Raw genomic sequence first — 18,141 nt, 5'->3', positions numbered from 1 at the left:
CTTCCACGAGGACTTGCTTATTTAAAGCAATCTTCAGTTCCAGCGGTGGTGAAACAGCCTCCTCGCCCTGCAGACACAAAACGGGAGAATTATTTAGAATTCTGAAATAATTACCGCTGCAATGTTCGTCATCAGCACCCTCAAGCCAAATTACAAAAAAAAGAAACACGAGGTACACAGGTGTAAACTACAAGCAGCCGGCAACGAGCCAGCGGCTTCCACCAGTTGCTATCGATTGGAATTGATAACCGGCGCAAACAGTCTTATATGTTCTGAGAAACCATCAGAAAGAAATCAATTCTCTACATTCCTGTGCTGTTTGCCTCCCCTTGTTTGTATGAAGCTGTACAAGCAGTCAGTGTACCTTCCTCAGCTGCTAGGAACGTAAAAGCAACCATTTCAGCTCAGAGCGGGGCAGGAGGCACCTTTCCTTTATCTTCCTGTAGCCTACTATTGTCACCGTCCGACACATCCTCGCATTTCCATCTGCCTGTTAACTACAACTACACCCACTGATGATAACAAGTGAACAATGGGGCTGTCTGTGAGTGAATGGTTTATTTGCAAGACAAAAACTTTTCATATTACTGACAGAGGATGCCCTTCTTGGCACCCCCTGCTGGTGAACACACCTCATCTATACCTGCTCTGCCCTCGCTCTACTCCCCTGGGTGGACCTGATCTGAATTCACGGCTTTCCTAAGTGAGCACTCAACCCAGGCGAAGAAAGATGAAAAAAGAAAGAAGGAAACAAAATCTTATTTTTATGGTAAACTGAGAAGTGACTGTGGGCCAATATCTCAGGTGAATTTGAATAAAAGCATTAAAGCATATCCAAATATGAAAAAAAGGCTCCAACTCCCTCTCCCGCTGTTCTTTTTTGCCGTTTACATTTGGCAGTCAAAAATGTGGCCGGGCATTTGTGAAAGTGTATATCTAAAGCATGCCGAACGCAGATAAAAACAACCCGGACCAACGTGCCCAGTTTCAGCGTTAATTATGAGTTAAACGCCCTTGTTGAAAACGCGAGTCAACATGCAGCTCGCTCTGAACTCTACCGAGGGTTGAACAATCATTGAAAATGGACCATTCCCACACAACTACCCTATTATTGTGATTCATTACACTTCAATTAACATATCATCAATGGAATCGTAAATCAATGGTGAGTGGTGACAAATGACAGATATTTTCAGTTTCAAACTACTAAACATCATTAATTCCCATCACCTGAAAGAGCCCCGGGAGCTAAATGAGTTTACCCAATGCATAACATCCATTTAGATAAATGTTCCATCATTTTAATGATGGAAAATTTGTACTGGAGAGAAAAGGCAACAACGGGATCCTGATAGCAGCTGTACGCCTTTTCTCCTTGCAATATAAAGCCCATCTTGTAATACCTAAACAGATAATTGTCTCCATTTCAAACAGCACAGGGTTGTAATATTGCCATTTAGAACAGTGGGGGTGCACAGATCGTAGGGTGAGGATAAACAAGCACATGCTGCTTAGCCCGGTTGGGAAAAGGGAACCCATCACACACTCCCACATTGAGATTTTAGGGAATAGAACAACTCCTGGTTGAGATAATTACCCACCAAGGTGGGTTATGTGCATGCTCAGTAAGAGGCCAAATCTAAGAAAATGAATCTAAATGCAACAATTTTAAAAGACAAAGGAAACTAAGAAGCATTTTCTAAGGTTCTCATGCAAAGTCTTGGCTGGCTGTTGCAGATCTGCCGTGCCATTTGGTTAAAAACAAAAAAACCCAACACAACGGCACATAGGACAACAAAGTACTTTTGACATGGAAATCTCACAGTGCAGTGACACGTAAAACTGATACTAACTGCACAGAGTTACACCAGTGATACAAACAAAACAGCACTTTGTTCCACCTAAACCTTTCAGCTAAACTCGTGCAACAAACAACATCTTGGTGAGCACAGAATTCCAATAATCTGCTGGATACAAACTCAATAGAAAAATACCTGTTTGTCAGTTATAGCCTGCAGTTAGCCATTAATCTTGGACTTTCCCAAGGGGGCATGTTCCAGGCTTGTAGTAGCAAAGCTACTAAAAAAACGCATGTTCTGTCATAATGAGTTGCTCTGTGTATTTTCTCCATATTATCTTTCCAGTACAGTCACTCGGATTGTGTTTTCTTTACCTGGGTGGGTTGCTGGATTGATGACAACTCCTGGAAAGAGGTATAAAGCAAAACAAGACTTGATGTCTTGCTGATTTCTGTCAAAAATGACTCACATATCTCAGCAGCGATTGCTTAAAAGTAAAAGATAATGAGCAGGAAGCCTTGAATTTCATTAATTATGTACACTTAATTGAAATATGTATTCCACTATGTTTTCATTGAAGAGATAGTGGAATACTGATAGTGTTACTTCTGTTACTGGATGCCACTTGAAGTAGCCTGAGAAATTTTAAAAACTGGCTACTAGTATGTACAAAGACTACAATGTAAGATATACATAATGAAATGATACAAAAATGAACATTACATTTTTAAGTTAATTATGCAGGAAATTTTTATTTGTGCCGCTACGAGACCTTTTTATTAGCCCGATAGCTTTCAGGTGATCCATAAAAATGTTTCCATTTTGTATGCAAATACCACAGGGCTTCATTGTAGTCATGGTGGGAAAAACATGCAAACACCTTATTTTCAGAGGAAATGGAACAATCAGAAGGGTTTTTTGCTATGGTAATGAACGGCTGTGGTTACATGTGAGTGTGAACAAAGACTCATTTTATTCTGTCCACAAACCTGTGAAGTGGACTTTCCTATTTTTTGAAGGGGTCACGGCTTCACAATATGCTCTCTAGTCACAGGTATGTTATCAGTGCCTTTGGCTTTGTTGTAAGATTGCATGTTCAAAATATGAATTAATACCCCTCCACTGAAACGCACCCAATCCCAACAAAAGGCCTGCATTCACTGTGGACAGCTCTTCAGCTCCTCTAATGGACAGGCTCTCCTCTCTCTTCACACCGTGCAGACAAAAAGATGAGGGCCCATGAATATTTACCACTAAGTAAAGTTATTCCATTAATTACTCTAAGCACGCTTAATACTATATCTGTGGCTACTTCTGTGGCGGCTTGTTAATGAACCTTCACATATCATTACCATATTAATTAATGCTCAACTCAATGGTTGTCAATAGGAGGCTGCCAGAGTTGTCTCGTGGTTCTTTACAGCCCATCCTGCATGTTTGGTCCACTTAGCATCAGCATCTGAATAATTCTACAGCATCTATTTATCATGCCAGGCTATAATAGTCTGTTTGAATCTAAACAAAAAAAGTTGAGATACTGGTTTAACGTAGCTAAAAGCATTGTGTAAATAAAATAGGGTGTAGAAGAGTTGTAGTTGTGTAGAGTCACTGATATGCAGGGTCACTGGTATTTGTTTTTAGGGTGTGTGCAGGAGATTTTCCTAGTCACTGTCTGTGCAATGAAACACAGGAAAATCTAAAGCATGACTCACTTCTCAACAAACGCAGCTGCTTACTGTATGATCTGATCTGCCAAAAGGGCTGACTGCACACTATTTTCCCCCTCTTTTCTTCTGGGCTTTTATTAAGAAGGACTGATTAAATGAAAACCATGGCTAAGTCTCATAAAGTCTAAAAAGTCAGCATTTTAAAAAAGTGGAGAAAAATGCATTGTTGTGTTTTTTTCATTTTTAATGTGATTGGCAGGATCAGGGCGTTATATTGTAACACCCACACAGACTGTAAACAACAGCACTTTCTGACACGCAAACAGACTCAAAACCCACCAATTAAACCCAACTTCAATCCAGCCAGCCCTTATTCTGGGTGCTTATTTATTTTCAGATTCTCTTTTTCTAAGCTTAAAAGGCAACAGTGCAGTCTGGTGAATGTCAGGCCTGTCTGATCCCCCAGATTCTTTGGACCTGCCCTCACGTTTTGCTGAGCTAAGAACAAAGTACACAGAGCGCAGCTTTTCTCCATGGAGTGCTTTGCTGTCTTAATATTAACGAAGTGGACCCAAAACAAGCAAGGCCAAACATTTCTTTACACTATTCAAATGTGCCCACTGAATATAAAATGTCTCATCGACCACTGAATGCATGCCGCTGTTTACTGATCCATCAGAGAATCGCACTTTGTTTATTATTCTGTCAGCAGAGAAGTCACAGCCAGTGCAGTTCAGCATCCACGGTCAAGAAAGGTTTCACACTTAACATGCAAAATCAGATCAGGCCGGTCGAAATGTTTAACCCCGCTCCTGTATGTACAGCAATGTACAGCACAGCACACACGGCCCTGAACATTATGCAATCCCATTTTTACAACAAACCCCTTTCCACCCTGTCAAGCAGGAGGACTGTCAATTCTACCCAGCCATATCAAGTTACCACTCTCGCCCAGGTCCCAGCTCCTCTCCAACCACAGATCCTGTGCGCTATTAATATCAATAAGCTGCAGATTCCATTTCCCCAGACAAAGACAAAGGGAGAACAAGATGCGATGAGTGAGGGGAGGAACTAATACCCTTACGCATCGTGGGGTTAGTAGTCACTCTCACCTCCAACCCTGCTGCACTGAACAAAAGGAACATTTTGCACATGTAAAACAGGACAATGTCAACTTTAACTAATAGGTCATATATTTTCCAATCATTTGTGGCTGTTTTTAACTGGGACAGCACAACACACACACCTCAGTACTGCTGCAGCTAACGTTCCTTGAGGTTTCCTTGAGTCTTTTTTTGTTTGTTTGTTTGTTTTGCACGTCTATCTTAAAGAATTTAGATTTAATTCTGTTTGCCAGAGCATGAGCAGAAATGAACAAATTAACAAAATGATTAATTGCTTGTTTCATCTCTTTAGAAAACTCTCTAAACACTCGAATACTTGACTGAATTCACCCTTTTGCAATCTTACACTGTACGGCAATTATTATACATGTTGCAGTAGCATTGTATTATGACCAGTAGAGAAAGGCATTGCCATCTACACCCTATACATAAAATCTGTCAATCACTTACAGAACACACCTACAAAGACGCTCGTACAGACTCGCAGTCATGGAGCACTGTGCCATAAAAGGAATGACAGGAGGAGAAAACAGTGTAAAGATAATATAATCTTCACAGACTTACCTTCCAACAGTTAAACAGACTTTCATCATGTTTACAAAACTGTATATTCATTCATATTTCCTCCAAGCACTGAGTGTTTGAAATCCACTTCTGAAGAAGAGGAGAAAGCTGGCGGTGAAAGTAGTCTAAGTAGTAATGAGGTAGTCAAGTGAGTTTGCATGTGTGTTTAAGAGAGAGTGAAAGAGAGAGAGAGAGAACTAGCCTAGCCAGACGGAAGAGCTGAGAGGTACTAAAGGTATGTGGTCAAAACACAACAAAAGTCGGCGCCGTGCTCTAAATTAAATATGCAGGAAGAGGCCCGTTTGCATAAACACAAACACTCAGCAAATGAAGAACTAGCACGGAGCAGACGCCTGCTGGGAGCCCTACCTGTCCTAGCCTCTTTTAATTAGACAAGAGCATACAGAACAAATGAACATCAGCGTGGTCAAAAAAACAGAACAGGAAAAACAAAAAAGAAAAAAAAAAAACTTCCTCATGCCTCTGATGACACGAACAGAGGATTTCCCAACAGTTACACAGAAGGCACTTGACTTTCTCTACACTTTGTCAAACACCATACATGAGCATTTTACTTTTACATACACACAGCTAATTACTTCATCAATAGGCACTCTGCAAGGCTGAGGATAAAATTCTGACTAAATAAAATGTACCAGTCTAAAAATGTCACCAGAGCATGAAGTCTTCAACATGAAACTACTTAATTACAACCTAAAATACTAATTAAATTTTTAAATATCAAATTTAATTAATGTAAGTAGGTCATTTTTTGGTGTGGGCTTTTATTAAATGATGTCCTCGATTAAAATGAAAGTACACCTTGTGATCTTCTTGTTCTTCCTTACATATGCTTCTCTTCTTCCCACCCCCTGGTGGAAAACCTGAATTTTAGCAGGGAGGAAAAAGTGATTTTTACGAACATCCATCGTCCAATGCCTTTCTTCCTAAAGACACTCTGCTGTTCCCACTCTTCTCTCTACACCCCCTGATCCCTCCCCCACACCTTCTTATTTGCTTCATCTGTTTCTTGGGCCAGGAATGCAGAAGTTTGTGCTGTAAGTGGGAAGCTCCTGAAAAAAGCGAGAGAAAAGAAAATCCTATCTTAGTAAAAACAAAACAAAAAGAATGGAAGCTGAGCCCCTCCAGAAAGTCTAGAGAGAAGCATCAGATGCTGAGTGACACATACTGATGTGGCCAGTCAAAGATGCAATTTTCATGTGAAACCCTCTCAAATGGATCAGGGGAAAAGGAGGGGCTAGGGGTGAGGTGACACAAGTTGACAGGAGAGGAGCGAGAGAGAGAAATTGAGGGGTGAGAGAGGGTAGGATAGAGGGAAAAAGAGCAGAAATGAGACCTCGGGAAAATAAACAGGGTGTTGGGTTTCAAAGGCAAGGGGGACACAGGCATTCCATTGTTCAAGCCAATTATCAGTAGAAAATAATAACAACAGATGGATCCAGAGCGGCCAACTTGTGCCGGAGCACCGTAGCGCTGGAGAACAGATGATGAAATGTGAGAGTGCTGTTGGAGGGGCAAGAGGGACAGGAGGGGTGGGGAGGTGCTGCTGCCCCACACACACACACACACACACATTAAGTGACACACAGCTCCTCACACCAGATGTGAACTTCTACAAGGACAGCATAATATGTGCTCTCTGGCCACCATTTGTACCGTACAATAGTTTAGTCAACAGCACCACGTGTTCAAAAGGGGCATCTGAAGTCAGATGACACATATGGCCCCCGTGTTGCCATGTGATAAATTCAAATCTGTGCATTCCTTTGGTGCTCAACAAAGCGGGGTCATTTGTTGGTGAACACATGCTTGTTGCTGTAACAACACTAAAGCATGTAATACACAGAATGAACATGCATTTTATTTATTTATTTTTCTTTTACTCTGATGACCTCCTGTGATGTTGTCATTTGATGTTTTACAGCATGTTTTATGTTCACAGGAAGAACAGAAAGCTTCACTAGTGCAGCGGAGGCAGACCTCATTGACTCTGGCTTCATTCACAGATCCCTCATATCATCCATGGACTGACAGGCAGCGGAGGGGGCTTGCAACCTTAAAACAAAACCAATTCTCTGTGTGCCCTGTCAAGGGTGGGAGATGTCTGCAGATAGCAGTACAAAAGATCTGCCCTTCCTTTCCACAAGAAAAGAGAAGTTTTCATTTCATTAACTCCAGACTAAAGCGTAATTATCTCCCTACAGACCTTAATCACCAACAGAAGGATAATAGAACAAAAAGCAGTTTCTTCTTCAGTCATTAAAGGTTTTTTTTTTTTTTAATGTTGTTGTTCTTTTTTCTTTCCTCCGCACTTTAGACGAGTCCATCAAACAATGCAAAAGATTAATGGGGGCTGGATTAAAGTCTCATTTTCAAAAACTGTTAGTTAAGGAGGTTAAAAGATTTTGGCCGATTTGCTTGAATGCGTCATCTTTGGCTCCTTTTTATCAGGCGGTTTGACCTGTTGACCAGCAGGGGCTTTGGGTTGGCTCTGAAAGAATCACGATGTTGGATCAATAAACGATTCGATTAAAAGTGGTAGAAAAAAAGCAAATATAATCAGTCTGAACACCAAAACACCTCTTTACAATTGTATATAATCTAAATGACTAGCATTGCTTGAAGCTGCTTGTGATATTATACCGTGAATGAAAAATCCCAGGAGGATTGTACAGACGGATTTCTGCAGCAGGAAGAAAAAAAGAATGGAAAACTTTGCCTAGATTTAATTAGCTCATGAGAAATAATTGCCATTAGCAAATCCCGTCAAATGGGGTTGAGGCATTTTGCTGTAAAAAAAAAGAAGAAAAAAAAGTCATATTTTTGGATGATGAGGAGACAAAGGGTTTTCAAACAGGAACTGGCGGGCCATCAGCCGTTTAGTGCACTGACACTGGGGTCGAGTTAATTAGACTATTGTCATTTTAATCAGGACAGCACGGCGGCCATCACTTCCTGAAAGAGCCAGTGGACTTTAAACAGCTGAGGGATTTTTGTGTACGTGTGTGCATGTGTGTGAATGTATGCGCATGCACTGCATGTGTGTTGGGCCTGAGGTGTCATCCGGCTATGGGTTATGGGGTATGGTCTGGTTCCCTCACATGCTTAGAACATTAATGAGCTGGAGACACACCACGGAAACAAAGGACCCTGAAGGATCACCAGGGGAAACTACTCGCCTCTACTCTACTCATGTCTCAGTTCATTTGAAAATAATTTAAATATCAAATATTTGAAATAATTTGCTTCTCCCTGGCTATCAGATTTTGAATAGAGAGTCTTTCATGTCTTCGTTATTATGTTCTTCACTGGCATTAGCATTTAAAACATAATTAATGTAACCATATTTTCGAGGTGCTTACCATTATGTTAGAATAATGGTTTATTTTTGTCTGATTTCCATATTTTATAAATACAATGGGACGATCGTAATAACAAACCCAAAGAATGGCAAATGATAGATCAAATCTTTGCTGAATATCATTAATCTAAAGAGAGTTTTAATCAAAACTGACAAAAGACTAGATTTAACCTGCTCAAGGCTTGCATGATGAAACTCACTTTGTGCCACTCCTTGTGAAAAACAGATAAAGAATGATCGGTCGTATTTAGCCACCAGGCTTCGGAGCAAAAGTTGGGGGTGGAGCAGAATAACTCGAGCTGTCAGTGGAGCGCTGCCAATCAGTGGAGGTGATAAGGGGACCAGCTTAATGTTAACAACAAAACATCTTTGTGACTTTTCCCCTGGCCATAGTTCAGGTCATCTGTGGACAAGGTCACAAAGGTAACCTGGAGACAAATGCTGGTGAACTTCCCCCCGTGACACCGCCGCCAGCCCCGGGGGCAGGGCTGGCCAATGACATTAGCCAAGCTTCTGAGTACAAAGTAGACTCCTGCAATATTTCACATTCACCAACCTCAAGGGAAGCTGCATTAAAAGAGGCTGGAGCGGCCCTGGCACATTTGACTCTGTGTCACCACTACTATGTCTGTTTATGATTATATTAATGGTTCTGTAAGTTCATCGTTTTTAACATTAGTCATTAATATTTCACAGGGAGTTAATATTAATCTGATCAGAAATTATCTTCCTTCAATAATTCAAAATTCACATTAATAATTCAATAAAAAGAATGTTCTGCATAGTTGAGAGGGGAAAAATGAAGATATTCAATAACTAGAAAAGTCGCAATACAGCCCCAACTTGGCTACAGCGTAGCAGCAGAATGTAAAAAGCCACGAGCAGCTTTAATGCAATGCAGCTTGTTAGTAGGAACTATGGTAACCTTGGTCAACTTAATATGAGTTGTAATCCAGATTAAATAGACTGACTAACCCGGGACCAGAGGTTGCTGTATCCACTTGTGTACATTCAGAGATAAAGAAGAAACGCAGACAGTGAAGTCTCTGTGCCATTAGAAGCGCTGCACCATCCAAGTTCTTCAATAAGAGATTTGCAGGGATTAGACTGTGAAATAAAGACCTAATCTTTATTTGACAGGGAAGCCAATCTCTGGCTCACTGGTCAACCCCCTTGTGGCAGGCGCCTCTTTCACAACTCACTTTCACTGTTACACACCTCAGGCTTATTTAAAACCACATTTAGGCTGCACACTCTAGCCTGTATGAGGTCTCAATGTAATTATCATACGAAAAAGACAAAAAAAAAAGAGATGAACTGTGAGCAGAGCCACAGAGGCAGAAAGACTTATTCCACAAACGACATCCAGTGTCTTACCTGCATGTGAGTGCATTGTGAGAGCAGGTTCCTTTGGTAATTTTCCTTTTTCAACTGGCCTAAGCTGTGCCTGATTAAAAATCTAACCAATTTCCATGTGCAGTTCAATGACAGATGGAAAGAGATATTTCATGGAGATGTATAGTCGAGACTGATAAACTATTAATCACACTGCCGGACAATGACACCAGCTAAATTTAAACGCAAAGTGAAAAGGCGTCAAGTAACAGCCTCCCTTATTCCTTAAATTATTCATTACAGGGAGCTGTTATTGGACAGCAAATAGAATTAAAGCTCACAGATTCCACTTAATTACAGTATGTGTTGATGGTGGCTACAGATGTCACAGTTTGGACTGGCAATCCTTCACTAAGTTTAACCCTGTCAGACAGTGACCACGGTCGACTCCTGTCCTGCTGTCTTCTTTTCACCATCCCTCTGTATCTGTGTGCTGTATATTTCTAATATAAGAGAAATATGTTAATAACATATCTAAAATTATCTCAAGTGAAATCTATTCCTCACGGCCCTTTTCTTCCAAACCAGTGTGCTGCATATTTGCAAATCTGTTGTTTGATATGCACAGATTTGAAACTTAATAACAAAATTTTATTACAAGAACAAAAAGCAGAAAAAGATGGGGGGGTATTTATAAATGTTGTGGTCCTGTAGTCTGTCCTGCAGGGCAGCAATGACTCTGCCGTTCACATCTTTGCAGTACTGTCAACGGCACATGCAGCAGAGGCGCATCACAGCTGAGCAGACAGTGGTGCAGAGTGAAGAAGTGTCCTCATGGTAAAGCATCAGTTAACAGTCAACAACCTCATTATCAGGGTATCTACAGCTATAAGCAAGTTAAATTTCAGACTTCGTACGACCTTCTTATCAACACTGTACACTGACCTTGTTTTTTTTATCTGTGGATGATGTTTTTTAAATTTGAAATGTATTTTTGTGAAACTAAGCCACTGTTCCTGTGGTCAAACGACTGCTTCATTTGTCTGTAGCTATGTGATATCTGATCCTGCCACCTAGCAAGTCACAGGTGCTACAATAAATAAATACATTCATTTCCTTAAACAAGCATTTTCTTCAGTAACAAATACAGCAGTTTATTTGTAACTGTAAATGAATGATTAAGAACAAGGAAATAAATAAATCTGACACAGTTCTCAAGAGCTAAAGGTTTCTACTTTTACAGAAGCACTTCTCCTGTGTTTGGGCAAGGCGACTGGACAAATATATTGGCTGTCAGTGAGTGGTTGACCTCGCTTACTGGCCTGCCCCTATGTGAATTCAATTTGGGAAATGATTAACTTGCAAACCAAGACAGTACAGATAATTTTAACATTTTCCCCAACCTTACCAGGTGCAATAGCTTTTCAATAATGGCCAAATTCTGAACATCTTGAATGAACTTCACTTGAAAATGAGACGCTGCAACTGGGAATACATTTTACAAAAATGGAAAGTATAGAAAAAACATGTATCAACATGACCTCCATCAAACAAGAATAAATGGTAGTTTCAGCTAACGTCTGATCTACATTGTTTTAAAATTATCCGTCTACATCCCAAAAGGTTGATTCTGTTCATCTGGACGTAACGTTTTTGGTGGGAGAAACGTTTCGTCACTCGTCCAAGTGACTTCTTCCGTCTCGGCCAGTGTTGGGACTAGCGCGTTATTAAGTAACGCGTTACAGTAACTACGTTATTATTGTGGTAACGAGCACGGTAACTAGTTATTATGCCAAAACCAGGAACGCGTTACTCGTTACTGGGATTTAGATAGGCTCGTTATTCGTTACTTCGTGTGGTGGCTATCGCGGAGCTTCCACAGATTCAATAACATTAGCAAGTGGTGGAGGCCAGCAGGTGGATGAAGGAAAAGGGACGCAAGAGGATCAGCTGTTGTTAGAATTTATTTAATATTAATTTCTACTATCAGCTGATGTTTGCTGGAGCCACAGCTGTAAAGCTGCTGGTCATGATATCGGTTTGAATATGTGGTGAGAGGGAAACGTGAAGATGAAACCAGGAGATGTCCTTACTGAATCATCAGAGCTGAACAGGTGATGGATAAACAGGTTTACCTTTTAGTTAACATGAATGTGTTGAAGAGAAGTTATGAACTGTTTCTGAGAGACAAATAACACCAGGATCCTTTTCTAAGTAGCTGACAGCTGGTAACTGTGCAGGGGCGGGTCTAGCAAAGTGTTGCCAGGGGTCCATGTAGGGAATTAAAAGGGAAAGGGGGGCACAAGGAAATACTTTCTTATTCTCATTTAAAATGTCTCACTTTTAAAAAAATAATTATCTGAGTCTTACAACAAACAATTGATAGATTGATACATATATACCATCAGAACAGTGTACATCACTGTCACAACAGTGTTTATTTTCATTCAAAGGCTTTATGATTTTTCCTATAATGGTGGGCCGGTCTCTAGTCAAAATGCCTGGGACGATTTTTTTGTCCCAGTCCAGCTCTGTATGCAGCTCATCTGCAGTCTGGTGTTGCCTACATCTTCCTATTCAGAAGGCAGAATTTCCGAGTTCTGAGTACAATCGAAAGCACCACGACTGCAGTTTTTGTGTTGGATGTAAAAAGCAGGCTAGGATAGAATCAGGCGTGGGATTTCTCTCGTGGAAATGTGCACATTATTTTTTCCTTTCTATTGGTAGGTGGCACAGTGCACTTGTGGCAAGTAAGCAAGCTAGAAGACTGGCAATCTTGCTGGGTATCCAGTTAAGGAAGCAAAACATTAACAAGAGAATTCTGAGTAAAGCCAAAGTTACTTTCCCTAGTAACTAGTTACTCTGAAAGTAACGAGTAACTTGAAGTAACTGAGTTACTTTTGATAGAAGTAACTAGTAATGTAACTAAGTTACTAATTTAAAGTAACTTACCCAACACTGGTCTCGGCTGACTGCAGGTTTCCCCAACCTTACAAACAGTACCTGAAACTAGCACCACAGAATGAACAATGGGGAACTGTGAGGTCACAGCCCATTGTTGTGAGTGACGAAACGTTTCTCCCACTGAAAACGTTACGTCCAGATGAACAGAATCAACCTTTTGGGGTTTACTTACCTGGATGACTGAGCATGCATCAAGACATAGCCATCTACAAATTAGCAAAGGTTCAGTGTGTGATGGAAGTTGTAGTTTCCCTAAAACAGTAAAGACTTAAAGATATACAAAATAACCATTAACTGTTAAATTAAGCTACCATAAAAATTCACACAGTAATCAAATGTCATTTTCCTATTACTGGCACACAAAGGCTTTGTTTGTGTGCTCCATATCCGCTCAGTGTTTCTCCCTCACTATCTTTCTCCCTCTCTCTTCCTTGTATTACCCCCAGCTTACAGCAGCAAACAGAGTTGTATGCAAATACTAAAAGCCATAATGCATTATATTGTTTGGTGTTAACATTTGAATATTTAAATGGCACGTTTTAGATCTAGATATTCCCATTTCAATTTCCATATACTGTACATGCTGCATGCAGACAGTTAAGTTTGACCACATGGCAGCCTGAATATTTTTTCAGTTTATTTGCATCTTTTCCGCACAATATTGGTTTGACATGCCATCATTTTCATTATTATGTTCTTGCTGCATATATACTTGTTAATAATGCAAGTTACCAATGTTTATTAAATGTCTCCAGTATGTGGCCAGTGTCACAGCCACAGAGCTAGATGTTTGAATCACCCACGTACATGCCACTTAACCAAATTGGCAAAGCTGATAAGCTGTATTTACATAGCAGTGTTGCTGAGCGTGATTGCTATCAGTAAAACTTCCCCCCACGCTTTAATGGAAAGTTGGGCTATAACTTAGTGTGGGTTACAGCTGCCCTCGGGAAAATAGCTCAATTACACTCATGGATATAAACACTCATGTGGTTGTCAAAGTGGTAAACAGATGTGGGGTGACAGTCTGTTGTATGTGCTCAGTCAAGCAGCTGTTGCCGCACCTTCATTCATGCACTTGTTCTGATGACGGATTCCTGTTTCTCTTCCCATGGCTCAAAGTGAAGCCGTGTTGTTTGCTTATGGGGCAGTGGCAAAAGGCAGATTATATGATAGAATATCATTAGTGTGCTGCCTGTGTGAAGCTGCACTTTTACTGCTGCTGTCAAACTGTCGGTTTGTACGGAGTGGACATGCATCTCCATAAAGGCCTTTCTGTTATTAGGCAGGGCAGAACCAAACCCGCACCATCTTTCCAAACAGAGAAGACAGCATAAGAGCATTCCGAATGATGTCATATGATGTTATTTTGCCTTGGCGCACTGTGCGTTTGTGCTCACACAGTGTATTGAAAAGGACATCCCCTTTGGCTGTTGTCTCATTGGGAGCCTACCTGTCACACGGCTGATATGACGCTCTTTGAATGCAATGTGTACATGTGATCAGAGCTGCAGTGAGCACCCCAGATGACAAAGTGACTAGGAGTGTCAAAGCAGCCTACAAACAGGCCTGTCCTCTTCTAGACAGGAAGCTGGGAGCAGCAGAGGCGCTGCCTTGTCTCATCTGCCAGCAGTGCTCGCTGCCTCCCCGCCTCATCACAGCATCCATGTCTGATGGTGTGCACAACTCCATGCTGGACGGCTGTTTTGATTTCAGCTTGTGTGACACATCTGTTGCTTGTCACGTTGTGTTGTGCCTGTCTTGTGAGCGCGACCGGGGCAAATCTGCTTCTCATCTCTCTGTTCGTGTTTACAAACAGGGCTGGCGTTTACAAACAGGCCAGCATGGTATGTGCTGTGCAGAAGGTCAGAATGCCTTATGAGACACTAGGTGCACCTGTGCAGCTGCTACTACAAGCCATCAATCCTCATAACCTGCTGTAAATGTGTAGGTTGTAGAATGTGAGTGCTCTGTATAAAAAGATGCATTACCTACTAATAAAACCTGTATGAAATGTTAAGTAAAAGCCCCAAGTAATTGCGGCGCTGATTGTATATAATACACAGTGAAAGGAAAAAAGTTATGGATCTTGGTCACTTTCTCATCCTTTAAGAATTTCCAATCATTGTACACTACCTACTGAAAATCAATTACTTCCCTCCCACGTCTAATTGAAAAAATTTGCTGTAAATCAAAGCTGCATCAAGGGAGCATTCTTCACAGTCCGCTCTTTATGGGCTTTCAAAGTACTCTGCATGAGCGCCTCACAAAACTACCAAAATCAAGGATATTCTACGCAAGACTTCCACTGTCAGCTTAAATACATGAGCGATGACTATGGCTAATTGGATCCATCCAATCCATCCATCTATGAAGCACAGATGCTTTATCAGCGAAAATCAAATGACATTGTTTCAATCAGCAAGGCGGGCACAGCACTAAAGAACCAGAAAGGTATTTATTAATGAGATGCTACAGCAGCTTAGAAGGGGTGCATTCACAATTGTTTCATTTCTATGTCCTTGTCTTTCCAATTAATAATCCAAAGTGCTTTATAATTACTAGCTTAGGATTCATTTCCATGTTAAGTGCTGCTGTGACCATAAATTGCAGTGGAAACAGTTCTGATAGCAATGTTTGTTCACTGAATTTAAAAGTGTGTTTTTTTTCCGATTATTGTCGAATAAATTAATCGAAAAAGACAAAAATGAATAGAAATGACTAAATTCAAAACTACACTAAAAATAACAGTAAATTCAGCTTTTGTCTACACGAACCATCTGCTTGAGTATCAAACCCTTGCCTGCTATGTAAATGCAATCCCTCTTAAGAGGGTGGGGAAAAATTTGAGATGGCTCATTTACATTGCCAAATGACACAACACTCATACTTTCCATTTACTATCAAACTGTTTTGCAGACACACTAACCTGGAAATGATCAGCCAGAGTACTTCCTCACCACCAAGTCAATGTAACATCACTGCTGTAAAACAAACTGAAATCACACTCAACGGTACACGGCGTGATCGAACACCGTGACTGCCATTTCGACTGGCCTCGTCAGACCACGAGACAACACGTAGCAGCGCTGGCACGGCAGGGAGGCACAACGCTGCTACGGAGCGCTAATATATTCAAAGAGGGATCATTTACTTAAGGCTTGCATCCAAGGATCAGCCTGGCCTTCATTAGCCTCAATCTGACACGGATGTGAACAACATGTTGCCTTGCCACACGAACACTGCCCCTCCTCCCTCTGAACCCCAAACACTTGAATCCCTTTCCTTCTCTGAGACCTTCACAGCAAATTCCTCTGGAAATATCACAGGTTGTTAGCATTCCAGAGAGAATTTTACATGGGTGTACACTCAGGCTTTAATTAGAGACTCTATTTGATCATTCAGCAGCTGGGCTTTATTAAAAATATGGGTTCACCTCGCCTTACAGTCACCCCCGGCTCAGTGTGAAAGAGCTCACAGAGGCAGAAGAGTCTACGAGAGGAGAAAATGAATATTCATTGCTCGATACATAGAGTGTCTGTATGGGAAATCTACACCCCGCGAGGCAGTGTTTACACTTGGTTTACAACAACACTGAATATCAGTCATGTCACAATCACCACTGTGAGCAAAGTTCATCTCTATCTTTTTTTAATGTGAACACCTGACTAATAAGATCTCCATTAATAGTCTGTTTCCGAGCCACATGTTGTTTACTGAAAAGCTTCAACCGTAAATGTCAGCACAGAACCCGAGCTACATCGACCTGAAAGAACCAAAGAGATGTAAACTATATCTGACCAAGGTCGACAGGGACTATAAAACAAACACCGGGTTTAAGGTGAAGTCTTCCCTGCGTGAAGGTTAGCCATGTTTTGTGTTTACACTACACTGCAGGCTTTGAAATTGTTTTGCAGTGTGGAGTCTGCCCAGGGTCATTGTTTGTTTTTGACGTGTTTATACACCACACAAGGAGTAATGACTTCTAGGATAGTCTGGGGATGCAGACATGAGCCAGCACACTATCTGCAATTTTCTTTACTTTTCAGGTTCACAGTTAACTCTGAACACCAGCACGACTCACTGACCTGGCCCCTTGCACGCATTTAAGCATTCAAACTCATGTCAACATGCAACTGCATCAGGAAAAGAGGAAATCGGTTACTATGCAAAACCTTTCTTATCATCCTGTGGCATTCAAACTCACAACTATTACCATATAATGCCCTTCTTTGAGAAGACATTAGGAAGAATGCACCAAAAGCTGGTGCACGAGTCGTGTTTCTTAACCAAATGCTGGTGTCTACTGATGTTTCTGTGAGGTACTTACTTTAATCTATGGCTCCACAGGATGTCACCACTGGAGTGTCCTGGCTGGATCGGCAAGCAGTCAGCAGAAGGGGAGGAGAGAAGAAGAGAGGAGGTAGTAAAGGAAAGTTAAGGGGTGGGGGTGGCAGAATGGAAAAAAGAAGAGAAACAGTGGAAATTATTTCAAACGTGAAGGTGACAAAAGCAAGAACATACTTATTTTTCCACAATCAGCTTTTTCAATAATAACCATGCTGTCACAACACGCAACCACATGCACCTCTCAGTTAAGTGTGAGTTCAAAACTGAAAGGTCACAAAAAAGGTCACTTTCAAATTAATATTCATGTCAGGCAGATAATAGGTTTGAACAGGCTTCTCAGTGGCCCGTTTACATATCAGTGGATCTAGATTTAGTCTCTCAAACAAGAACTCCCTTGATTAAACAAATAATGACAAATTCCAACAACTGTAACTGAGTCCAAATTAATTTGAACATTGCTCTAATTGCATTTAAGCACTCCTCCTCCCTAACCTAAGATCAACCGCGTTTTAATTACTGCCTTCTGAAGAATGAATCCCCGCAGTGGCGGTGGAAAAATAAAAATAGAGCATGTTTTACAGAACACTAAAATGTAAATGTTTTTGTTCAGTATAAATAAAGCTCCACTGCACTGACTTCTCACAACACTCGTGCTTTCTGAAATAGCTTGTTCGCCCTTTTCAAATTGCCACACATTAGCACTCAGCCTCTTACAGCCGTGCTCTGTCATTCAGCTCTACTGCCCCATGCCCCTTCGCCTTAACTCTTTCCCTCCGTTTGCAAACACGCAGGGAAGAGACGGCGAAATGTGTTTCCTGAATGGGAGGAGAGGTGGAAAAAGCCCATCCTGCCCCAAGAATCACCGCCGCCCCGCCAGAGCTGCCGCCACTGGCCTTTCTGCAAAGGCAGCAAAAGTTCCCCAAGAGGGGAGCGTCTGCCAACTCAAACAGGGCTCA

At 41.2% G+C, this 18,141-nt stretch overlaps 1 protein-coding gene across 15 annotated transcripts in view; it reads right to left on the bottom strand.

The window, feature by feature from the left end:
* foxp1b (forkhead box P1b) overlaps window positions 1–18,141 on the bottom strand; it is a 148,498-nt gene that overhangs the window by 98,646 nt on the left and 31,711 nt on the right. For 9 of the 15 annotated variants that reach the window (XR_005691739.1, XM_040002994.1, XM_040002997.1 and 6 more), the window contains 2 exons: window positions 17,166–17,209; window positions 1–67 (listed from right to left, as the gene is read on the bottom strand). The gene's annotated coding sequence lies outside the window, so the exon portion shown is untranslated. The other 6 variants (XM_040003001.1, XM_040002998.1, XM_040002999.1 and 3 more) reach the window with 3 other exon arrangements.

This window comes from Simochromis diagramma, unplaced genomic scaffold, assembly GCF_900408965.1.
Source record: "Simochromis diagramma unplaced genomic scaffold, fSimDia1.1 OVJJ01000646.1, whole genome shotgun sequence".
Lineage (NCBI taxonomy): Eukaryota > Metazoa > Chordata > Actinopteri > Cichliformes > Cichlidae > Simochromis > Simochromis diagramma.
This window is presented reverse-complemented; position numbering and strand designations above follow the sequence as displayed.